The 27,067-nt window shown below is 40.5% G+C and overlaps 1 long non-coding RNA gene across 1 annotated transcript in view; it reads left to right on the top strand.

Annotated features, from left to right (window-relative positions):
• LOC117201153 (uncharacterized) overlaps window positions 1-12,604 on the top strand; it is a 546,510-nt gene extending 533,906 nt beyond the window's left edge. The window contains exons 9-10 of the long non-coding RNA XR_004483120.2: window positions 8,152-8,230; window positions 12,209-12,604. This is a non-coding gene — a long non-coding RNA (uncharacterized LOC117201153). The remainder of the gene's footprint in view (window positions 1-8,151; window positions 8,231-12,208) is intronic.
• The last annotated feature ends 14,463 nt before the right edge of the window (window positions 12,605-27,067 follow it).

Below are 27,067 nucleotides of genomic sequence, written 5' to 3'. Positions count from 1 at the left end.
TTACTACCTGAGAGGAAGATTTATTTGAGAAGAAGACATTTGGGGGTAGGGGTTCAAAGGATGAGTCATGGAGGAAATGGGAAAAAGGGAACACCATAAAGGCAATTTTATACTTGGAAAGGCACGGTGGGATATAAAAGCAGAGCATCTATATCGGGTTCAGAATGGGTGAGTGTGGAGGCTTGGCATAAGATGAATCTAAAACAGTGGTCTGGAATGAATGGTGAAAGCTATTGTTGAAAGGTGTATTGGATTTGGTTAGGGAATTTTATGGGTTTTTTTTTCTAATCGCAAAAATATTGATACAAACTTACTGTAAAAATTGAAAATTTAGAAAAGTATAAAGGGAAAAAAATTTTAAATCATTCATAATCTCATCATGTGGTAGAAATCATTGCTAATATTTTGGTGTGTTGTGTTTATTTCCAGGCTTTCTCCCATGCTTTAAAGAATTTTTTTTTGTTGAAATCGAATCTTGCACACAATTCTATATATTGTTTTTTTTCCAAATAACATTACAACTAATACATAATTCTATATTACCCCTTCTTCATAATCGTAGTTTCAATAGTTGCATTGTAATCTACTACAATGAATGAAACTGTTCCTTGGCTGATGGATTTTTTAAAAAAGTTTTTGACATTATAAACAGTTCTGTAAAGACCATTTTTTGCATAAATATTTTTTCTAACTTTTGGATTATTTTCCTAGGCTTTATTCATCAGAAAATGTAAATGAGGTACTTAGCACAGTAGTTGGCTCAAATATTAACAAATACTATTGTCAGAAGTGGAACCATTGGGTAAAAAATAAGAATAGTTTTAAGGGTCCTGATACACATTATTAATTTTTTCAAAATTATTTTAATGAATTATTCTTCTGCAAGAGATAATGTAAATGTCCCTCTTTTATTGTATCTTTACCCACTGTAAATGTTATCACAAAATTATCAAAAATTAGCTTTGTTAATTTGATAGTGAAACATAGCATACCATTGTTTTAATTTATATTTCTTTGGATACCAGTGATGCCAAATATAAATTCAATGTTTATTGACCTTTTGTGTTTTCTCTTCTGTTTTCATGTTCTTTGACCATTGTTTGTAAAGGACTTGGAAAGTCCTGCTAGAAAACTGGGAGTTTATCCAATTGGCAATGGGGAGTCACTGGCAATGGGGAGCTTTTCAAGTTTTTGCAGTTGCACAAAAATGACCATCGCAGAAAATAATTCATTGCTCTTCGATTATTAGCTCCATAATAACACTGTTCACATATGGTTTTAAGAGGCATGGTGATAATAACAACATGATAAATAATAATAGTAGCTGCTATTTAGTCCATGCCTGCTAAGCAACAGCATTTTGTAGGCATTTCCAATATTATTTTAATTAATTCCCATAACACTGTAAGGTAGGTATTATAATCTCAGCACCATAGCTTGAAGTTTGAGTGCCAGTTATTCATCTTTCCTCCATCCCAATTCTATTCATTAGAGAACTAAAACAAGGAATACAGCTATATTGTAATAAAATTTCTGTACAACTCTAAGGATATATCTGGGGTTTGCCATATGATATATTTAAATGCTCAACCCTAACATATCTAAAATATAAACTATTTGTACTCTGTTTATACATACCTACACAAATTGATTTCAAAAATATCATTATCATTGAACCTATTTATAGAGTGATTTAATGGATGACATTTTATGGAAATCTTAGTTAAGTTATATTAAGTAATTAGGCTTGTTTAGGCATGGAAGCCTCAATGATTTCCCCAGGAAATTTCTTAAAACTCCTCAGTTTTAAGAGAGATTTTGTGGTATATATCCAATTTTAAAAAAGACTGAAGCATATCTAAATCAAGCAATGAAAAAAAAAAAGGTGGGGTGTTCACAGTTCTGGCTTTGAGTTACAGTTCATTCTTCAGCATCTAATCATTCTTCATTCAAAAATATAGAGGGAGGAGATATGGGGATATATGTATAGCTCATTCACTTTGTTATAAAGCAGAAACACACCATTGTAAAGCAATTATACTCCAATAAAGATGTTAAAATATATATATATATATATATATACATATATATATATATATATATATATATAGGTTCCTCTTAGTGATTATGAATTGGGTATAGACTTGAAACTTGTCCTCATACAGAAGGAGGTAAGCACAAATGATCTGACAAATTCCATTAGAATTTTAAATGGTAATAAGTGCTTTCAAGGAAACCTGCAGGACATCTAAATGAGCTGTAGAGAAGACAGCTCTGAGGAAGCGGTATTTAGCCTGAGTTCCAAAGGATGAGTTAGAAATAGACTGACCTATATTAGGGAGAAGGTGTTTGGGGAGAGGTCGGGAGCAGAGAAAAATGTGGAGGGTTTGAGGAACTGAAAGATGAGTGTGGTTGGAACTCAGGCTAGGCGGAGAATGAAAAGGAAGTAGATCATGCAAGACCCTGTGGGATGTTGGCATTTCTGGATTTTACTCTAATGATAAAAGCAAAGAGACATTTCTCATTATTATCATCATCATCATCATCATTAATTAATTTATTTTTAGCAGAGGAGTGAAGAATGCCTCCACTATTTGGTATATATGTAGGTGAAAGAAGTGGTATTGGCAGGAAATGAGAAAGGGCTTTTATTCTGTTTAATTACTGTGATCAAACTTCCTAAAAATAATAGGGACCCACGGCTTAACAAAAGTTTTTTTCTGTGCTGCTGCAGGAATAAGAGTCCAACTGGTAGTTGTTGACATTTCTGGGAAATTATAATAACAATAGGGAGGATATTTTACAATTGGGACTTGTCAGGAAAATAGTATTTCTATGATACCTTTATGTGCAGCAGGCTAGGGGGTCTGGACTTGATTCTTATGGCCATAGGGTGACATTGGAGGTTTGTAGGCAGAAAGTGACGTGATCCGATGTGTTCTAGTGAGGTGAGTGGAGGCACTGAGAGACTGGATTGCAGAAGAATGAGACAGCAGTTAGGAGTTTACTTTAGGCATCCAGGCAAGAGATGATGAGATTTGGCTAAGACACTGGGGTGGGTTTCATTTACATGTTCCTGAGCGAATGTGTATTCTTCTCACACATGGTCATAAGTATCTGGGAAAATGTTACTATTTAGGTATGGTTAGGGCAGATCTACAAAGAATCTGAATAAACGCTCCTTTTCCAAGAAGCTGGGTGGCATATGGATCACTCTTGTCTGTGAATTTTTATACTTTATTAATTGTGTCAGCAAGTATAAATCAAGCCCCAATTACCTATACCAATAGATACTGGAGTCATAATTGTCTACCTGAAACAAGGTAGGGGTAATTATGCTATTAATGCCATTTGTACCACGAAAGTCAAAGTTCTCAGCAGCAGCAGCTTCTGTATGACTGCCAAAGAGTCTTCAGTTTTTGACAGGGCAGACTTCAAGTGTGGGTAGTCAACCACACGCCTTGAGGGGTAGAAAGGAGGTATCTTCTGCAAGCAGAGCCATATGTCTGGAAGGTTGATGTCTGGAACACCATCCTCAGTGATTCTCTTATACCTTTGCTCTAAGCATTGCATTTCCTCTATGGTCCTTTGAGAATGGGAATTTATCTGGTAGGGAAAATCACTGGGTTGTGTCTATAGCACAAAAATACAGTGAGTTAATTAGGTTGCTCTTCTTGCTTGCTTTGCAGACAGTGATTGTGACTGTATTGCTATGGGATAGGGGACAGGGAGAACTGGTACAGAGAAGAAAGGGGATACTGAAATAAAGTGACTGATATAGAGAAAGGAAGAAGTAGGAATTTGGGGGGGAAATGCTGTCAGCTCATCCATAGTTTTGACTAGGTCTGGCCCTGGTAACTAAGTTAATCAATATTGTATATGTTGTAACTCAGATCATCTCAGAGTTAGAAAGGATATTAAATATCACTTTATCCAAACCTCATCTATTACATGAGAATTACTTACAACACTCCTAACAAGTGACCATGTACCTTTTCCTTGAACACTTCAAGTGGCATGCATCCCTTGACTTCCCCAGGCAACCTGTTCCCACTGAGGCCAAGACTTGAATTTCATTATAAGTTGTTCCTTATGAGGAGCCCAGATTTGTGTTCTTGAAACTTTGTTTTGACTTCCAGACCCACACTTTCTTCAATTATTCATATTTGTATTTTCTTTTTTTCTCCCTCCTTCCCTTTTTCCCTCTTTACCTTTCTCCATCCTTCCTTAAAAAAAGCACCAAGCATTGGGCACAGAACAAGTTTAATTTTTCCTACATGCAATCCAAGTATTAAAGACATATCATCACAGCCTCTCAAGTCCTCTCAAGAGTTGAGCTCCTTGTTTTATTTGTTTTTCAATCACAGTCAAATTACTTTAAATTTCGTATTATAAATGCAATCTACTGGTTGTGCCTATATTTCACAGTAGGGTGGCAGATTGTCTAAAAGCATTCAGTAGGGGAATATTCATTTCAACCCAAACAAGATAAAGTGTATGCTCTTGCGAGTTTCCTTTGCCTCCCAAGTATTTGATTATGCTCCACAGGTGATAGAAAACTTGTTTCGATAGCTTCTTACAGAAAATAACTACACCTCAGTTGCAAGTTATTGGAATCCCAATTATAAGTTGTTCCTTTAATAACACGACATTTTTGCCTTTTTCAGATTATCTGCTTCTCAGGGATATTACTATAAGAAAATAAGTAACTTTGTTGTGATTGTATAGATTTTCTTTTACCAGAATGATAACTTTAAAGGTACCAAACAAATTAATGGTCTTATGAGCTGGATGTTCTCTGCTGGATTGCTTGTCACATAAAATACCCTTCTCCCTGTCCAGAAAACTTGATCCTGTCCTCTATTGCCAGAGGCGAGGAGAGGCAAAAACAGAAAAAATAAAATAATCATAATTGATCCAAACATCATATAAATATGTAATGACTTTATATACACTATCTCATTTGCCAGGGATTGTCTAGGGAGGCTGTGTGAATCTGTCACAGCCAGTGAGACACAGAGTGAAATCAGCTAGGAGCTGTCTGAGAGAGCTTATGCTGCTGGTAAAATGCTGGACCAGTAAGAGAGGCTTTTTTTTTCCTCTTTTCCTTCCTTTATCTTGTGGTGCTATAGTATAAGAATGTGACGCTTCAAGTTTCAGTGGCCATCCTTTAGCCATAATGGAGCTACTGCTAATGATACACAGTTGATGGCAGGAGAGAAAAGCAGAAAGAACCTGCTTCCTGGTGACATCATGAAGGTGCTGTATCTGCTAGCTCTTGTTACTCCAAAAATATTGCTTAAAACAATAACCATTTATTTAGCTCAAGATTCTATAGGGGGCAGTTTGGGCTGGCTGAGCTGAGTGGGTCTTTAGGACTCAGCTGGTCTGATTCGTGCATCCATGGTCAGCTGCCAGGTCAGTTGAGAGTTGGTTGGTAGGCAGGAGTGGGGAGAGTACACAGCTAGAATGGCCGGTTTCTACTCACATAGTCTCTCACCTCCTGTAAGTTAGTCCAGGAATATTATGGTTAGTTGGAGTACAGGAGTAAAAGTGGAAGTGCATAAAGTCTCCTGAAGCCTAGTCTCAAAACTTGTCCAACAATTCTTCTGCTGCATTCTATTAGTTCAAGAAGGCGACAAGGCAATCCAGACTCAAGAGGTGGTAAAGGCTCAGTCTCTTGGAAGGAGCTACAAAGAATTATACCCATTTTTCCATCTGCCACAAATACCAAATCAACGCTGGGACCACTCACCTTTGGACCAATGCATATCTTTATGGGTTAAACTACCACGAGGCAGTTTTTCTGTTATTTTCTGCCAACATATTCTAACGGATCCAAACTGTCCTCCAACATTCCAGCAGCTGACTCTTAAGCTGAAGAAGTAGCCTTCACTCTAGACAAAATTACAAGTTAAACTCTTTAATTTTCAGAACAAAAACACCCTGCATACTACTTGGAGGGCTGATATACTGAGAAAATTATCCTCCTTTCAATCAACACCACAGAAAATTTGCATTTCTGGGGAGTGTGAGTGATTTCCACTTTTAATTGTCTTCCACACAGTTCTTGTCAAAGATGAGCTGAGACAGTCAGCATCCCATAGGGATTACCTGTTATATCTTCTTCTTCTAGATTCTGTAAGCCTCAATTTATTCTGCCTTGCTTTCCAGGTAGCTGTTTGCATGTTGGTCTCTCCCATTAGGTAGCAAGGAGTAGGGTGGCCAAAACTGTGTTATATTCATTCTTCCTCCATCACTCCCTGTTCCTGGCACGTCTCCTTCCCCAGCTTCAGCACTCATGGCTCCCTCTGGCAAGTAGCAGGTACTCAGAGTTTTGTTGAATTGAATAATAGGATAAAAGCTGATAATACCATATTAAAGACTCTAGAGAGTCATTGGTGTTAAAATGTATCTACTCTTAAAATTCAAGGTAAAGGGGTTGTAAGTAAAGTATATCTCACTCTGAGTTTGTAGTAACTGTGTTTCTAGTGTCTGTAAACTTGATGCTTTAACATCTGTCCTGCAGGCATATGTTGGACATGCCTTATTCTGGACAACCTGATAATAAGTCTGTGTCAGTCTACCTTGACCTCCTGACTTCCTGGTCAACCCCCCACCTCCTCCTCCAGAGAAATTCTCCTCCTGGGGACGTGCTTTTCAAATATAAACCAAACAATCCAGAGTCCACGCCCCCAGCTGCCTTCCTTTTTGGGCTCTTAGTCTCTGAGCCACTATCTACCGGCCCTAATCACCCCAGAGGAAGGTACCAGATAACCAGGAACAGCCGCCATGCTCCAGAACCCACTGAAAATATTCAAACTAGCCAATCCTAAACCTGCTTACTCTGCCTTGTCTTTTCATTCCCACAATAAAAGCTCACGCTCATCATGCCCGCCTCTCTGCCTTATAACCGACACCAGGCCTTTCTCATATGGCCTTCCATAGCGTGGTGTGTACTCCCTCTTTTGGGATCTGTGAGTATAATAAAATATCTTTTCAATGACAATCATCTCCTGCTCTGTTGGCCTTATAATGCTTATATTATAATAATACCTACTGAGACAGAGTTGATTGTTCCATACCTGACCAATATCCAGCCAGAGTCTGAAGTGGAGAAATAAAGGTTTTCTTTTTCCTTAAGAGGACTGGAAACAGAAAAAAAAGTTTAAGGAAAATAGAATTTATGGGCTCTTAGAAGAAGAAGAAAAAACAATATTTGTCAGCAAAATGAGCACTGGATAAGGGCTCTACGCACTTGGAGTGAGAAAGTGGAAACACAAAAGGGAACAAAAAGGAACAGGGGAAAATATAAAGCTACTCTGACCATTTTGCCACTGTGTCTTAAAATACTTGCTGAATATGTGAATTGGGGCTTGGAGGAGCTTGTTTTCTGTATTTCTCCTTCCTGAGCTTCAAAAAATCCCACAGTAATTCCCATGGCAGCCAAGGCTGAGAACCAGTGTACTAGAGTCTTCCTATTCAAAGAGGGATCCTTGGGCCAGCAAGGTTGGGCAACACCTTGGGGACATGGTGTCCTATTGCCAGCTTGCACAGGCTTCAAAAAGCCAATTGTACACATCTCTTTCCAACATCACCTTCACTGGCATGATGCTGACAGCTTGAAATAGGCCATGGTGGGAGTAATTATACCATGGGAATTGGAAAATGCCCTTCTGATCCCTGGCCCCAGAGCCAGCTGTTAAATATTTACCAGCATTCCACTTCTTAGGGGCTTGTAAAAAATGCAGCATCTCCAGCTCCATCCCAAATTAAATGACCATTTTAACAAAATCCCCAGGTAATCCACATGCATATTGAAGTTACAGAAGCACTGATAAAGTCCAAATTCTTGACACAGCTTTCAAGGCCCTTCAAAATGCAGCTTCATATCCTCCCACTACCCATTTCCAGACACATGAAATCCCCCTCACTAAACGCCCTCCAAAATCCTGGATTCTCACAACTCCCCATGCTTTTCCCTTAGCCTGGGAAACCCATTTCTTTCTTTGCTTTCACTGCTAAAATCAAATACCATCTCTTCCAACTGTGCAGGCAGAAATAATGATTCTGGTTTTTTTGCTCCCTAACTTGTCACATAGCACTCTCTCAGGGTAATTCTTTTATTTTATTGTCCTATTCCATTTACAGATCAGTCTCTGTGACTTGCAAGATCCCCCAAAGGCAGGCACTGTGACTTCATCTCTGAATCCCTACAAACCAGCACATAGTAGGTGCTCAGCAAATATTTGTTAAATCTCTAAATTGCTTCATCAAAGAGATGTAATCTAAAAGTTTTGAAATTCTAGTCAGTTCTGATAACATATGCATCTAGGACAAATGTGCAAACCTCAGGAACAGGCATAAATGACAAAAATAAAAAGGGCTTTTCTGCTACAATTTGTTCCTAAGTACTTAGGAATAACTGAAAACTAAAGGCCATTTCTGCTTGTTTTGTTGAATAATACATCTGCAAACTAGAAAACTGCATGTCTATTTTATTTACCAGCACAAACGCCCATTTGCTCACACACAGAGCTGTTTGCAAGCAAATTTTGTTCCCATGCAAAACAAATGTAGATTTGGCATTAAACAAGTGCCAATTATTTCGTGACTGTGGAAGGGAAAGGAAGGGTGATTTAACAGAGACTCTGGACTAGGAAGCAGAGAAGGCGGCCTAGCTCAGCTGCATGGGGCTTTCTCATCACACGGAGTGAATGTTTAATCTGCTTAATTGGGTGGGCATTCATTGCCGATGAGCAGGGACCCAGTGTTCCATGTCATTTTCTTTCTCTACGAGATGGCTGCTGTGACCTTCAGCAGTCTCCTCTGCTTGCTGCTGGAAAATAGGAAGCTAATTTGGGCTTGTTCTCATGTTTCTTTCATGAGGTGGAGAGAATTCGTTTGATAAGCCCTATGTCAGTTTTTATTGTGAGGCCTGATTACTGTGATTAATTTCAACACAACTAGTTACTGTTTATTAAGGACCCACTAGGTGCCAGGCGCTAAACAGAGAATCTTCAAGCGCCCTGTCTCGGGGAAGTTTTAACCCTCACCACAACCCCGTGAGTGACGCTGTATTGGCCTTTTCTGAGGATCAGGAAACTTGAGGTTCGGTGTTGAGTCACGTACTGGTGAGTGGCACAGACCGAACTGTACATCAAGTCTGTTGGCTCTAACCAACCTTGGCATCTTATTCTTTCCACTGTGCCGTGGTCCCTCAATTTAATGAAAATTACCTAATTAATCATTTTCACAGCTTGACCGTGTCAGCAACTGTTCTGGAGAAGAACTTTATTCCTTTCTTTTGGCTGTCTTAGTGGAAAGAAGCAAAGTCTGCTTTTCTGGCAACTCTACCTGCCTTTTTCCTCCTGCCCTCTTCTCTCCACACCCACCCCATTCCCAGGAGTTTGGGGTCTCCTGGGCTCCCTCTTCACTTCCCAATGTAATCCTGCAGCCTTCTGTTCTGGGCATGTTCTGCCTCTTCCTTGAGTCCCCAGCTTGCACTCCCTGCTTATACAAAACTCCCTTCCTTCCTCCCTGCCCCTGCCACACACACAGACGCTGAACACTTAACTTGTCTCCAGTCTCATACTCCAAGCATTCCAAGCCACAACGGCAAAAATGATGAACTATTTCCTGCTCAGGTCCTCACGAGTTTCAAATGACTTACATTTAGTTCTGCAAAGAGTTATACATTCGGCAAAAGTGTACTGTGTGCCATTGGGTGTCAGGTACTGTTACAGGCTCTGGATATTCAGCAGTCAACAGCACAGAAGGTCCCTGCCGTCATGGAGCTTATATGAGTACCTGCTATACAGCGAGCACTGTTCTGTGATCTGAAGGTACAAATAAGACGAAGCCTTAGCATGTGTGCTTGGGGGTTCACAGATAACTGAAAAAACATAGTTTAACTTCCACCGGAGGAAATTATATACAGTGTTTATTGAGCATTTATTATGTACCAGTTACATTTCTAGGCCCTTTCTAGATATTATATTGACTACATTTCATAACTTACCCCATAGCATTGGCTGCTAGCATTATCCTAATTTTGAAAAAGAGTAAATTTGTGACAGAGAGAAGTAAAGTAACTTGTCTACAGCCCCACAGCTAATGAATGGTGGAGATAAGATTAAGAAGAGGAAATCTGAATGTGGAGCTGAAGCTCTTCATTCCACTAAGAATCTCTCTCAAAGAAAATATCTTAATGTGGAAAACCTTTCATGAGTAAAGATGTGTATATAGATGTATTTATAAGGGCAGGAATTTGGGGATCACCAGCATGTCTAACCACAGAAGAATGTTAAGGGAATGGTAGTACACTGAAATTCTGAGGAATTTCAGTAATCATTCGGAAACTCAGTAACAGCCACACCATTCTCCCCAGTGCCAGCATCTGTAGGAACCTGGCAGTATCTCCTCAAGGCAGAGTAGTGTCAGATGCCTAGATTTTTATAATATTTTTCTGCTCCTGGTTTCATGCTTTCTGCAGTCTCAGCTATTTTTCCATTCTTATTTTTTTTCTCATAGATAAACATTCCCGCAGATATATATATATGAACTATATGTAATTTGAGATGTTCAAAACACAAAGCTGAACATAATTGGTGGCACTGTAAATCTTGGAATCACAAAGAACCATCTAAGGTACCAGAACAAGATAGTTTCTGGGACCTTTCCTCCACTTAATTACGTGGGTTTCCATAGCAATGGAAAAAAGGAGCAGAAAAGAGATGGTAGAAGACTCTGGTATTGGGATTCACATAGTCTTGGTGAAAGTTTCTCTGAGTCAGACTTCAACTGGACCTTGCCTTATTACCAATAGCCCAAGATTATTCCAGTCAGTCTCTTTCGTATTATCCCATGGATGATGAAGAAAATGAAAAACGGAAGAAAAAGTGAGATTCGTGCCAGTGATACCATAAAATGGAACACGATGGGACTTTCAACAATTTTATTATGGTGACAATATAATAAAATAGCAAATTTTTATTATGTAGAGTAAAGTCATAAAAGTAGAATAAAAGATCGTAAAGGATAAGCTGAAGGCCAGATTTGTGCTTAACCTCTGGCAAATGTATCAGGTTTTATGATAATACATTTTGAACATCACTCAAATTGGTAACTTGATCCAAGAGTTCTAACTGGTCCTTTCTTTGCCGGTTTTTCTAACCTTGTTATAAATTTTTGTATCTCAAAATGCCTTTAACTTTATTTTAGAGAAAAGTAGGGTATAAATTAATTAACGGAAACATTATTTTTCTATCTCTTACTTCCTTTCACACATTCTTTGACCTATTCTGGGCTCTAGTGATTTCCCTCTTCTCAGTAGAATTCTGCTTTCTCAGATCTAAAGAATTATTATTATTTTTTGACAGATAGTAAACCATCAGGAGTTGAGAGGAAGAAAATGCTGAAATTACTTGCCTTTGGTGTCAAGTTTCAGATGAAGTCTAAGTGGGGGAAAGAGGAGTGTGGGAGAGCTGCTGTCCTGAAACGGGCAAAAGCTAGAGAGCTGAACCCGGTGTCTGAGTTCTAAGAGCAAAGACCATGGTGTTAGACAGGAATTGGCTGGGGGCTAGAGTCAGAGGTCATGATGGGAATTACAAAATTGAGAGTCAGGTAGCCAAATTAAGTAAAGAGTAAAACATAAAGTGAATTCTCAAGGCAAGACCCTGAGAGTCAGAGTGAAGGTGCTAGAAAGGCAAAGGCAAGATTCTCTGAGGTTCATTAGGGCTGCAGTTGTCTTTGCCTTCACCGAAATGTTTGCCTTTTCCCCATTTCTTGGGGCCTCATGAGCTGGGCACTGTGACTGCATCTTCCTGTGGCTTTCATAGATTCATCCTTTGGAAGCATTTTAACTTTGGGCCAGTTGTTGATTATACATTATGGTCGTGTACTCTTTGTGTAGTCAGTCCCGTGCCTCAAGGCTTTCAGGGAAAGAGACTGGAGTATGTAATAACGGACTGATTCTTCTAAACAGGATCCAAGTTAGCTCTTTGTCTCTCCCTTGCCCCTGTGGATGGCACATGAAAGCACACATTGAAAAGAAGCACTTTTCATCCCCAAACTGGTCCCAAGCAATTTCTGTGAAATGGTTGTCACTTTACAACAAATGGGCCCAGCATCACTCATAATATTAATAAAATAATTATGCAAAGTATTTGCTTTTCAAGTCGACTGATCATTTTCTCTTTTCCTTTAGACATCAAAAAGAACTAGTTCCTTGCTTCCCTGGTGGCACAGTGGTTAAGAATCCACCTGCCAATTCAGGGGACACGGGTTCAATCCCTGGACCGGGAAGATCTCACATGCCACAGAGCAACTAAGCCTCTGTGCCACAACTACTGAGTCTGTGCTCTAGAGCTAGCGAGCCACAACTACTGAACTCGCGAGCCACAACTACTGAAGTCCACGCACCTACAGCCCATGCTCTGCAACAAGAGAAGCCACCGCAATGAGAAGCCTGCGCACCTCAACAAAGAGTAACCCCTGCTTGCCACAACTAGAGAAAGCCCGCTCATAGCAGTGAAGACCCAACACAGCCAAGAATAAATAAATAAAATTAAAAAAAAAAGTAGCTCCTACTACTGATTTTAAAATGTACCACCCACCAGGTCTCCCTTGGAAATTCTAGCAGTTTATGCATTTTATCCTGTGATGAAAACATCCAACATCTATGTTTGTTTATTCATTCATTTGTTCATGCATTTATTCATATACCTGAGAGACACCACTTAGTGAAAACTGTGATGCGATGGGCACTATATCAGTTTCTTTATAACTTATTAAATACTAAGGAGCTACTACGTGTCAGTCACCATCCTAGTTTCCATAGATCAAAAGACCATCCTGAAAAGTTCATGGGAGAAGAATAAATAAGTTGAATAATGTTAAAGTGGGGACCTAAAAGCAGACATGGACAGTAATTCCTGGGGTCTGAAGAAACCAGGTTTCATAAAGGAGTTTTGAAAGGGTTAGGTGTTGACCAAACTTCTGATAACTAAACAAAAACCAAAAAAACAAAAACAAAGTTTTCAAACTTTAGCAGGGGAGGACCAAAAGATCAAAGAGAACTTGTCCTTAAGCAACTAAGCTGCTATCCCAATAGAAAACTGAAGTCGTTCACTGGAGTGGAAGTGCAGTCAGATAAAAACAGAGGAGGGCTTCCCTGGTGGCGCAGTGGTTGAGAGTCTGCCTGCCAATGCAAGAGACACGGGTTCGTGCCCCGGTCTGGGAAGATCCCACATGCCGTGGAGCGGCTAGGTCCATGAGCCATGGCTGCTGAGCCTGCACGTCCGGAGCCTGTGCTCTGCAACGGGAGAGGCCACAACAGTGAGAGGCCCGTGTACCGCAAAAAAAAAAAAAAGCAGAGGAGGTTGAAGACTGGAAGTATAAAATCTACCCACAGAAATGGTCAGGGAAGCAGATTTTTTGAGAAGGGACTCTAGTCACTAAGAAGAGAGTCACTGCCTGTCACTGTCCTATAGCAGGAACCATTGATAACACATGCTATTATCTTAAGGAGCTAATGGATTAACAGAATTCTCATTAGACTATGGCATCTGGGGGCCATTCTAATATCATATCATCTGTCACCTCTTAGCTTCTTAGGAGGAATCCACCACTCAGGGTGGTTTTTAATAGGTGAAAACAACTAAAGGCATCTTCCTTAAGTAGGTAGAATGGAGGTGACATGACACTGCTCAATTTCTATAGACAAATAAAATCCAAGAATATGGAGTTTAGACTGATGATTTTTGTACACAGAAATCTGTTAGTAGGCTGTAAGGAGAGTCTAGATTAAATGTCTTAAGGTCTGAGTAAAAGTTGTGGCAAAGAACATTGGATGGAAGGAATGTGTGAAGGCATTTATCAGATATTATGATCAAGGTTTGATGGCGTGTAGGATATAGGTGGCGGGAAGCAAAGGAAGGGTGTTGTTGAGGTTCTTTGCATGGGAGCCTTCATAAACTAAAATTTGGGTATTTAGCCCTTCAGGCTGGCCTTGTGCCCTATTAGTCTTAATTAACTGGGTTCATCTGGAGAAGCAGTTCCCCTGCTGGTATGCCACCATGGCCTCTGCTGCTTTCTCCAGCTGACGCTTGTTGTGCTGCCACCTTTTCCCTGCAGCCCCGTTTTGGCCCAGGGAAGAATGTTTAGGCTGCTGGCTCAGTGGCTACTCTAAGACTGCTGTTCAGTGACATGGCAGCACTCTTCCCCTTCTGCCAGGCACCAGCTGCTGCCTTGCTGGGAAAATAAGAACTTAAAATCATTCTTGGCTGCGTCTTCAGTTCCTTCACAGCACTGAACTCATAGAATTTTATATCCAATCCCACCCTCCCCACCCCACCTGCATTTTCTTGACTGATACTATAAGATTGCAACTGCTACCTTCTGGCAAACATGACTTTTCTAGTCTTTGCTTCTTCTTGTCTTTTGCAATGGGTATCTTATTTTGGAAGTTAATAAATGTGTGTTGAGTGCCCATTGGAACCATGCCAGACTTATGTAAGATGCTATGGATACAAAGATGAATAAGGCATGTGCTGATCTTAAGGCTCTCCCAGGCTGTTGGGAGAATCAGGGTATTAAGATAGAGTATAAGTACAACAGTGGGAAGTAGAGGATGGAGGCACTGTGAATAGATGATATTGGTTGAATAGTAGGGGGACTGTCTAGAAAAGCTTCCCAGAGTACTAGGCATCCAAGATTGGAGAGGCATCATTGAGACATGGAAATGTTGCTTAGGTAAGAGCAGAAGTGGAATGGTGATGCAGGGTCAATAGAGTAAAAGAATGTATGTTCAGAAACAAGAAATAGTGCTGCTAGTCTAGGGACCAACAAGCAGTTCCATATGTCTCTAATGTAGAGTACAGGTGACTGAGGATGGGGAAAGTTTTAGGAGAATATTGAGGGATAAGTCTAGGGGGAGAGAAAAGTGATAAGTCATTAATAGGCTTGAATATCATGATTTGGAGTTTGGAATTTATCCATGAGATAACAGGAGGACCTTAACCTTAACTCATTTAAATAGGGGTGTGATGTGGCCAGATTTGCTTCTTAGAACTTATTTGACTACAATGTGGAAAGTCAAGATGAGGGCATGGGATTCTGTTAGGAGGCTGTGGCAGCCAGCCCAAGTAAGAGCTACGGAGAATTACACAAAGGAAGTAGCATTGGGAAAAACATGGAGTGAAGAGGTTTATATGAAGGTAGATTTAATGAGTGTTGGTGACTGACTGGATTGGGAAAGAAAAGGAGAACAACAGTGTCTCTAGGTTATTTCTTGGGCTATAGAGCTTGACCCTGTCTTTGAGAATAAGTTCCAAAAAATATACTTAAACTCATCGCCACATTAATCCCCTGAGACATGAAATTTAACTTCCCTCATACTCCTTGTTTCGAGTCTTGTAGTTTTTGTTTGTTTGTTTGTTTTTGGAATAATGTCCTCTAATAATATTAAGTATACTTTTGAACACCAAAGGAGATTCTGTCAGTGGCAAAAATCAAGCATCCTGATGGGTTTTTATGGATTATCAGTGGCAACAGGAGCGCTTCTTCCTGCACAATTCAGGAAACTCTTCAGTGTACAGTGCTTTGAAAAGCACAGCTGTACCCCTTGGGAGTGGATCTTGCTGGTTTTGACACATCTCTATGGTGAGAAGACAAATAATTCTAAAAGCCTGTTAAATCTTCTCTCCACCAAGACACCTACCAGCTAACTGGATAATTGAGTCAGGATCCTTCTTTTTTTTTCAGTGAAAATGCCATAATTCTTCAAATACTACCCAAATTGCCGCCACATCCAGGAAGCCACACCCAGCAACACCAGCAGAATTTGATTTCTTCTCATCTCTCTTAGTGTCAGTCCCATCCATTTTGTACATCTGTTTCATTAATTCAAGGATTTATTGAGCCACTACCATGTACAGGGCACTGGCATAGTCCTTGGGAATATAGAAGGGAATAAACCAAAGTGCCTGCATTCCTGGAACTTACATTTGGTGGGAGAAGGAAGGCACTGGGCAAGTAAACAAATAAATAAAACAATTTCAGAGACTGGAATGGTATGGAGAAAATAAAAAAGAGAAAGTGTTATTGGTGCTGGAGAGGGCTGGATAATTTAGACTGGTTAATACAGAGGGCCTTGGGACTTCCCTGGTGGTGTAGTCGTTAAGAATCTGCCTGCCAATGCAGGGGACACGGGTTTGATCCCTGGTCCAGGAAGACCCCACGTGCCACGGAGCAACTAAGCCCATGCGCCATAACTACTGAGCCTGTGCTCTAGAGCCCGCGATCCACAACTACTGAAGCCCACGCACCTAGAGCCTGTGCTCTGCAACAAGGGAAGCCACCGCAATGAGAAGCCAGCGCACCACAGCGAGGAGTAGCCCCTGCTTGCCGCAACTGGAGAAAGCCCACGTGCAGCAATGAAGACCCAACACAGCCAAAAAAAACAAAAAAACAAAAACAGAAGGCCTTATTGAGTCTTGAGTGATCAGAAATAGAAGCTAGCTATTCCATGGCTTAGAGATAGAGCTTTCCGGACAGAAGTCCTAAAGAAGGAACAAGTTTGACTTGTCCAGAGTAGATGAATGCTCCAGTGTGTCTGGAGCATAATTTATATCCAGATGACTTATTTTATTCCCTACTTTTCCATGTTTGCACTCTGTGGGTTTCCAAGCTAATTGGATTATTTGCATACATATTGTTTCTTCTTAAAATCCTACACTCCTCGAGGGCAAGGGTATATCATACACTTCATTTATTTTCCCCACAACCTCTAGCACAATGCTAAGAACATTACTAGGTGCTCAATAAATTCTTGCTAAATTCAATTGAATTTGCAGTAATAGGATCGTTTTTCATAATACACAGAGCAAACAAAAGAAAAACCTACCAAGCAACCCAGTGACACCATACAGAGGTTCAAAAACAGATTATATGTTTCCCCCCAAAGACTTGAAAGACACACTTTCATTTTAGTGATTGTCATCCTCTGATTTGTTAAAGAGTCATATGAGTTTAGGAAGTCATTTTCCATGACAGCTGTCCACATTTTTGAGAGAGAGGAATTTACCACCACGTGGCTTTGGTAATTACAAATGATTTCGCTTACTGCTGAAAGACAAGAGCAAGAGAGAAAAGAACATTTATTTTCTGTATTCAACACCTAACTCTCTGGGGACAAAGGCAGGAAGGGGGCAGTTTATAGAACCCTGAGTCCGAGAGCAGGTAGTAGAACATTGAGTCCAAGAAGGAGTTGATGAGAGGGACTAAATCTGAACAACAATAAGCAGAAGGAGAGAAGACATGGATGAATAAGTGGATCCAAGGCCAGAGGAGCTGATAACCCTAGGTTAGCTGAGTCAAAGATAGAATGAAAAATAATGGGAGGCCAAGGAGTGTGGTTAGACCTAAGCAGTCAGGTCTGGATGCCCAGACATTCATCTTGGAAGAAGAGTACCAGACAGTCAGAGTCACAGCATCATTTTTATCCTTATCCTTTGGCAGACGTAAGGATGCACATTCTGCCCAGAACAACTCACAGTACCATGTTTTATTTCATGTTCATAGAAAAGAACAATGCATATAAATGCATAAAAGACCTTTACATAAGAAAGGAAGCTCTACTCTACTTGTAGTCAGAGAGATGCAAACAAAACAATACACCAAGATACCATTTTTCATCTTTCAGATTGGCAAAAAATTCACTGTTGGCAAGACTGTGGGGAAACACCATTTTTACACATGGCTGGTGGGAGTATAAATTGGCACAATCCCTATGGGGTGGGGAGAATTTGATATCTATAAAAATTATAAATGTAGGACTTCCGGGAAGATGGCGGAAGAGTAAGACGCGGAGATCACCTTCCTCTCCACAGATACACCAGAAATACATCTACGCGTGGAACAACTCCTACGGAGCACCTACTGAACGCTGGCAGAAGACCTCAGACCTCCCAAAGGCAAGGAACCCCCCACGTACCTGGTTAGGGCAAAAGAAAAAACTAAACAGAGACAAAAGGATAGGGACGGGTCCTGCACCAGCGGGAGAGAGCTGTGAAGGAGGAAAAGTGTCCACACACTAGGAAGCCCCTTCGCGGGTGGAGACTTCGGGAGGCGGAGTGGGGGAGCTTGGGAGCCGCGGAGGAGAGCACAGCAACAGGGGTGCGGAGGGCAAAGCGGACAGATTCCAGCGCAGAGGATCGGGCCGACCGGCACTCACCAGCCGAGAGGCTTGTCTGCTCGCCCGCTGGGGCGGGCGGGACTGGGAGCTGAGGCTCCGGCTTTTGTCGGAGCGCCGGGAGAGGACTGAGGTTGGCGGCGTAAACACAGCCTGCAGGGCGTTGGTGCGCCGCGGCTGGCCGGGAGAGAGTCCGGGGAGGGGTCTGGACCTGCCGAAGAGGCAAGAGACTTTTACGTCCCTCTTTGTTTCCTGGTGCACGAGGAGAGGGTATTAAGAACGCTGCTTGAGAGAGCTCCAGGGACGGGCGCGAGCCGCGGCTAAAAGTGTGGAGCCCAGAGACGGGCATGAGACGCTAAGGCCGCTGCTGCCGCCGCCAGGAGGCCTGTGTGCGAACACAGGTCACTAGCCACACGCCCTTCCGGGGAGCCTGTGCAGCCCACCACTGCCAGGGTCCCAGGATCCAGGGACGGCTCCCCCGGGAGAACGCACGGCGCGCCTCAGGCTGCAACGTCACGCCAGCCTCTGCCGCTGCAGGCCCGCCCCGCACTCCGTGACCCTCCCTACCCCCCGGCCTGGGTGAGCCAGAGCCTCCGAATCAGCGGCTCCTTTAACCCCGTCCTGTCTGAGCAAAGAACAGACGCCCTCCGGCGACCTACACGCACAGGCGGGGCCAAATCCAAAGCTGAGCCCCTGGGAACTGTGAGAACAAAGAAGAGAAAGGGAATCTCTCCCAGCAGCCTCAGAAGCAGCGGATTAAAGCTCCACAATCAACTTGATATACCCTGCATCTGTGGAATACCTGAATAGACAACGAATCATCCCAAATTAAGGAGCCCTGTGGATGAAAGGCTCTTGGTGCTGCAGCCAGGAGTCAGTGCTGTGCCTCTGAGGTGGGAGAGCCAACTTCAGCACACTGGTCCACAAGAGGCCCCCCCAGCTGCACATAATATCAAACAGCAAAAATCTCCCAGAGATCTCCATCTCAACGCCAGCACCCAGCTTCACTCAACGACCAGCAAGCTACAGTGCTGGACATCCTATGCCAAACAACTAGCAAGACAGGAACACAACCCCACCCATTAGCAGAGAGGCTGCCCAAAATCATAATAAGTCTACAGACACCCCAAAACACACCACCAGACGTGGACCTGCCCACCAGAAAGACAAGATCCAGCCTCATCCACCAGAACACAGGCACTAGCACCCTCCACCAGGAAGCCTACACAACCCACTGAACCAACCTTAGCCACTGGGGACAGACACAAAAAACAACAGGAACTACGAACCTTCAGCCTGCAAAAAAGGAGACCCCAAACACAGTAAGATAAGCAAAATGAAAAGACAGAAAAACACACAGCAGATGAAGGAGCAAGATAAAAACCCACCAGACCTAAGAAATGAAGAGGAAATAGGCAGTCTACCTGAAAAAGAATTCAGAATAATGATAGTAAGGTTGATCCGAAATCTTGGAGATAGAATGGACAATAGAATGGACAAATTGCAAGAATCAGTTAACAAGGACCTAGAAGAACTAAAGATGAAACAAGCAACGATGAACAACACAATAAATGAAATTAAAAGTACTCTAGATGGGATCAATAGCAGAATAACTGAGGCAGAAGAACGGATAAGTGACCTGGAAGATAAAATAGTGGAAATAACTACTGCAGAGCAGAATAAAGAAAAAAGAATGAAAAGAACTGAGGACAGTCTCAGAGACCTCTGGGACAACATTAAACGCACCAACATTCGAATTATAGGGGTTCCAGAAGAAGAAGAGAAAAAGAAAGGGACTGAGAAAATATTTGAAGAGATTATAGTTGAAAACTTCCCTAATATGGGAAAGGAAATAGTTAATCAAGTCCAGGAAGCACAGAGAGTCCCATACAGGATAAATCCAAGGAGAAATACGCCAAGACACATATTAATCAAACTGTCAAAAATTAAATACAAAGAAAACATATTAAAAGCAGCAAGGGAAAAACAACAAATAACACACAAGGGAATCCCCATAAGGTTAACAGCTGATCTTTCAGCAGAAACTCTGCAAGCCAGAAGGGACTGGCAGGACATATTGAAAGTGTTGAAGGAGAAAAACCTGCAACCAAGATTACTCTACCCAGCAAGGATCTCATTCAGATATGATGGAGAAATTAAAACCTTTACAGACAAGCAAAAGCTGAGAGAGTTCAGCACCACCAAACCAGCTCTACAACAACTGCTAAAGGAACTTCTCTAGGCAAGAAACACAAAAGAAGGAAAGGACCTACAATAACGAACCCAAAACAATTAAGAAAATGGGAATAGGAACACACATATCAATAATTACCTTAAATGTAAATGGACTAAATGCTCCCACCAAAAGACACAGATTGGCTGAATGGATACAAAAACAAGACCCATATATTTGCTGTCTACAAGAGACCCACTTCAGACCTAGAGACACATACAGACTGAAAGTAAGGGGATGGAAAAAGGTATTTCATGCAAATGGAAACCAAAAGAAAGCTGGAGTAGCAATTCTCATATCAGACAAAATAGACTTTAAAACAAAGACTATTAGAAGAGACAAAGAAGGACACTACATAATGATCAAGGGATCGATCCAAGAGGAAGATATAACAATTGTAAATATTTATGCACCCAACATAGGTGCACCTCAATACATAAGGCAAATACTGACAACCATAAAAGGGGAAATCGACAGTAACACATTCATAGTAGGGGACTTTAACACCCCACTTTCACCAATGGACAGATCATCCAAAATGAAAATAAATAAGGAAACACAAGCTTTAAATGATACATTAAACAAGATGGAGTTAATTGATATTTATAGGACATTCCATCCAAAAACAACAGAATACACATTTTTCTCAAGTGCTCATGGAACATTCTCCAGGATAGATCATATCTTGGGTCACAAATCAAGCCTTGGTAAATTTAAGAAAATTGAAATTGTATCAAGTATCTTTTCTGACCACAACGCCATGAGACTAGATATCAATTACAGGAAAAGATCTGTAAAAAATACAAACACATGGAGGCTAAACAATACACTACTTAATAATGAAGTGATCACTGAAGAAATCAAAGAGGAAATCAAAAAATACCTAGAAACAAATGACAATGGAGACACAACGACCCAAAACCTGTGGGATGCAGCAAAAGCAGTTCTAAGGGGGAAGTTTATAGCAATACAAGCCCACCTTAAGAAGCAGGAAACATCTCGAATAAACAACCTAACCTTGCACCTCAAGCAATTAGAGAAAGAAGAACAAAAAAACCCCAAAGCTAGCAGAAGGAAAGAAATCATAAAAATCAGATCAGAAATAAATGAAAAAGAAATGAAGGAAAAAATAGCAAAGATCAATAAAACTAAAAGCTGGTTCTTTGAGAAGATAAACAAAATAGATAAACCACTAGCCAGACTGATCAAGAAAAAAAGGGAGAAGACTCAAATCAATAGAATTAGAAATGAAAAAGGAGAGGTAACAACTGACACTGCAGAAATAAAAGAGATCATGAGAGATTACTACAAGCAACTCTATGCCAATAAAATGGACAACCTGGAAGAAATGGACAAATTCTTAGAAATGCACAACCTGCCAAGACTGAATCAGGAAGAAATAGAAAATATGAACAGACCAATCACAAGCACTGAAATTGAAACTGTGATTAAAAATCTTCCAACAAAGAAAAGCCCAGGACCAGATGGCTTCACAGGCGAATTCTATCAAACATTTAGAGAAGAGCTAACACCTATCCTTCTCAAACTCTTCCAAAATATAGCAGAGGGAGGAACACTCCCAAACTCCTTCTACGAGGCCACCATCACCTTGATACCAAAACCAGACAAGGATGTCACAAAGAAAGAAAACTACAGGCCAATATCACTGATGACCATAGATGCAAAAATCCTCAACAAAATACTAGCAAACAGAATCCAACAGCACATTAAAAGGATCATACACCATGATCAAGTGGGGTTTATTCCAGGAATGCAAGGATTCTTCAATATACGCAAATCTATCAATGTGATAAACCATATTAACAAACTGAAGGAGAAAAACCATATGATCATCTCAATAGATGCAGAGAAAGCTTTTGACAAAATTCAACACCCATTTATGATAAAAACCCTGCAGAAAGTAGGCATAGAGGGAACTTTCCTCAACATAATAAAGGCCATATATGACAAGCCCACAGCAAACATCATCCTCAATGGTGAAAAACTGAAAGCATTTCCACTAAGATCAGGAACAAGACAAGGTTGCCCACTCTCACCACTATTATTCAACATAGTTTTGGAAGTTTTAGCCACAGCAATCAGAGAAGAAAAGGAAATAAAAGGAATCCAAATCGGAAAAGAAGAAGTAAAGCTGTCACTGTTTGCAGATGACATGATCCTATACATAGAGAACCCTAAAGATGCCACCAGAAAACTACTAGAGCTAATCAATGAATTTGGTAAAGTGGCAGGATACAAAATTAATGCACAGAAATCTCTGGCATTCCTATATACTAATGATGAAAAATCTGAAAGTGAAATCAAGAAAACACTCCCATTTACCATTGCAACAAAAAGAATAAAATATCTAGGAATAAACCTACCTAAGGAGACAAAAGATCTGTATGCAGAAAATTATAAGACACTGATGAAAAAAATTAAAGATGATACAAATAGATGGAGAGATATACCATGTTCTTGGATTGGAAGAATCAACATTGTGAAAATGACTCTACTACCCAAAGCAATCTATAGATTCAATGCAATCCCTATCAAACTACCACTGGCATTTTTCACAGAACTAGAACAAAAAATTTCACAATTTGTATGGAAACACAAAAGACCCCGAATAGCCAAAGCAATCTTGAGAACGAAAGAAGGAACTGGAGGAATCAGGCTCCCTGACTTCAGACTATACTACAAAGCTACAGTTATCAAGACGGTATGGTACTGGCACAAAAACAGAAAGATAGATCAATGGAACAGGATAGAAAGCCCAGAGATAAGCCCACGCACATATGGTCACCTTATCTTTGACAAAGGAGGCAGAAATGTACAGTGGAGAAAGGACAGCCTCTTCAATAAGTGGTGCTGGGAAAACTGGACAGCTACATGTAGAAGTATGAGATTAGATCACTCCCTAACACCATACACAAAAATAAGCTCAAAATGGATTAAAGACCTAAATGTAAGGCCAGAAACTATCAAACTCTTAGAGGAAAACATAGGCAGAACACTCTATGACATAAATCACAGCAAGGTCCTTTTTGACCCACCTCCTAGAGAAATGGAAATAAAAACAAAAGTAAACAAATGGGACCTAATGAAACGTAAAAGCTTTTGCGCAGCAAAGGAAACCATAAAGAAGACCAAAAGACAACCCTCAGAATGGGAGAAAATATTTGCAAATGAAGCAACTGACAAAGGATTAATCTCCAAAATTTATAAGCAGCTCATGCAGCTTAATAACAGAAAAACAAACAACCCAATCCAAAAATGGGCAGAAGACCTAAATAGACATTTCTCCAAAGAAGATATACAGATTGCCAACAAACACATGAAACAATGCTCAACATCATTAATCATTAGAGAAATGCAAATCAAAACTACAATGAGATATCATCTCACACCGGTCAGAATGGCCATCATCAAAAAATCTACAAACAATAAATGCTGGAGAGGGTGTGGAGAAAAGGGAACCCTCTTACACTGTTGGTGGGAATGTAAATTGATACAGCCACTGTGGAGAACAGTATGGAGGTTCCTTAAAAAGCTACAAATAGAACTACCATATGACCCAGCAATCCCACTACTGGGCATATACCCTGAGAAAACCATAATTCAAAAAGAGTCATGTACCAAAATGTTCATTGCAGCTCTATTTACAATAGCCCAGAGATGGAAACAACCTAAGTGTCCATCATCGGATGAATGGATAAAGAAGATGTGGCACATATATACAATGGAATATTACTCAGCCATAAAAAGAGACGAAATTGAGCTATTTGTAATGAGGTGGATAGACCTAGAGTCTGTCATACAGAGTGAAGTAATTCAGAAAGAGAGAGACAAATACCGTATGCTAACACATATATATGGAATTAAAAAAAAAAAATGTCATGAAAAACCTAGGGGTGAAACAGGAATAAAGACACAGACTTACTAGAGAATGGACTTGAGACTATGGGGAGGGGGAAGGGTAAACGGTGACAAAGCGATAAAGAGGCATGGACATATATACACTACCAAACGTAAGGTAGATAGCTAGTGGGAAGCAGCCGCATAGCACAGGGAGATCAGCTCGGTGCTTTGTGACCGCCTGGAGGGGTGGGATAGGGAGGGTGGGAGGGAGGGAGACGCAAGAGGGAAGAGATATGGGAATATATGTATATATATAACTGATTCATTTTGTTGTGAAGCTGAAACTAACATACCATTGTAAAGCAATTATACTCCAATAAAGATGTTAAAATAATAATAATAATAATAAAGAACAAATTATATTCACGAAATAAGAACAAGATGATTTTTAAAAAATAAGATCAGAGAACTCTTTCCTTAAAATTAAAATTAAGACAGCTAAAATAAAGAATTTGAGAAGAAACAGAAAATAAAGTTGAGCAAATTTCTCAGAAAGTAGAACACAAAGACAAATTGATGATGATAATGACAATAACATTTAGAACCTAAATATACAGCAGTTACCATGTGCCAGGCACTGAATTAAGTCTCACAACTATCCTATGAGGAAGGTAGTAAAAAAAAAAAAAAAAAAAAAAAAATTATAAATGTATGTAGACATTGAACCACCTTGGGGAATTTAATCTAGAGCTATATTTACACACAGATAAAATAATGTATGTACAATGTTACCTAGTTATTAAATAGGAGAAATAGAAAACTCCCATATGTCCAATAAACTGTGGTATAGTTATATAATGAAACACTAGGTGGCTGTAAATCAAAGAATCCAAAGACTCTAAATCTCTAAAACAAAAGTAAAATGAAGACTTTTGCTATGCACTGCTGGGAAAGGTCTGCAACAGAAGAGCAAGCCCAGTTGTGTGTTTAATATGTGCCCTTTTCTGCAAGAAAAGAAGAAGAAAGCTAAGAACATGCATTTGTGTTTGCTTATATTTGCATGGGGCGCCTGGAGAAATACACAAGAATTCAATACATGTGGCTGTCCTCTAGAAGAGTAACTGAATGAATAGGGGACTGCAAGACTTTACATTGTGCATTAAAATCATTTGGTTTTTGAAATATATGCAAGAATTACTTAAAGATAATGTAAAGTCTTTGTCCTCTTGGCACTTATAGTCTAGTAGATGAGACAGAAAATAAAGAGACAGTATATAACATAGTGTCTAATAACGATAATTACTAAGAATAGAAAGTAAATTTCTGTAAGGGGATGGATAGTGAAAATAAGTACTATTTTAGATAAGGGATCAAGGAAGTCCACTCTAAGAAGTCAAGAAGAAAAGAGAAAACTGAATGAAGTTCAAGGGGGCCATGTAGACTACTTGGGAAAGAATGGTCTGGGCAGAAGACGCAGCAGTTGCCAACATCACGCAACAGGACTATACCCATTACACTAGTGAAGAGATAGCTTGGGACTTTTGGAGAGGTAACCAGGGGCAAGATCGTGTAGGACCTTATGGGTATTGGTCAGCGCTTTGGATTTTGTTCTCTATGTAGTTGGAAGACAGTGAACTTTCCATTGACACCCAGTGCTCTGCCAGTTCTTCTAGTCCCTTCTCTATTCTGGCTCTATTTGCCTTCCACCCAGCCATGGTGCCGTGCTCACAGTACAAATGCTCCCTTATCCTCCTGATGCTCCCTCTTGCCAATCTCCATCCCTGAACAACTGTCACTATTCATTTTCTTTTCCCTGGTGGCAGAACAAAAGACACCCAATGAGACAACGAGCCCAATGCTAGGCTCCACCACAAATTCATGTTCTCCAACCTCCTTTGGGCCTGAGTATACAGCCATGATTTTTTCACCACCTATTAATTTCAGATTGCATCCATCACAGCAATGTTTCAGACCTCCTCCACTCTCAGCCACGCCCTCAGTCACCATACATTAGCTGACGACCTTACCTCCTGCTTTAACAAAAATTGAATTCACTGAAGTTCCCTTAATTGAACTTGCAGCTGTCTCCTCTTCCCCTACAAACCCACTCCACCACCTGTTAACCTCCCTTTGTGAGTGGCACCATTATTCACTCAGTTACCCAATCAGAACCCTGGGAATCATCCCTGATCATCCCTGATCCCTTCAATGCTTACATTCAAATAGTGCCTTAGCACTGTAGATTCTACCTCCTAAATATATCTTAATGTTAGTCCCTCTCCTCCATTCTTACTTCTTCTGCCACAGATTAGCTCCTCAGCATCTCTTGTCTAGACTATTGCACTATTCCCTGACCCTAATCACTGAACACACACACACACACACACACACACACACACACACAGAATTTCCAATAAATATAACTGCTTATATTCTTCCTTAGCTTAAATATTCCCTCAGTATCTTCAGGATAAAATTAAAATTCCTTGATAAGGAATACAAAGTTATAACCTCGTCTCTCTTTGCCTGTCTGGGGAAACATTTCTAAACTTCTTTCCACTTCTACTTCCTCATCTGAAAAATGGGGATATTAATAAAAGTAACATCATGGAACTTTTTATGGACACAATGTTTGTCTCTCCCCCAAATTCCTATATTAAAACCCTAACCCCCAACATGGTGATTTGGAGGTGGGGCCTTTGGGAGGTAATTAATGTTGGATTAGGTCATGAAGATGGGACTCTAATGATGGGATTGCTCACTTTATAAGAAAAGGAAAA

The sequence above is a fragment of the Orcinus orca genome, chromosome 11 (assembly GCF_937001465.1).
Source record: "Orcinus orca chromosome 11, mOrcOrc1.1, whole genome shotgun sequence".
In the NCBI taxonomy this organism is placed as follows: Eukaryota; Metazoa; Chordata; class Mammalia; order Artiodactyla; family Delphinidae; genus Orcinus; species Orcinus orca.
Note: the sequence above shows the minus strand (reverse complement) of the source record. Positions and strands in the feature narration are given on the sequence as shown.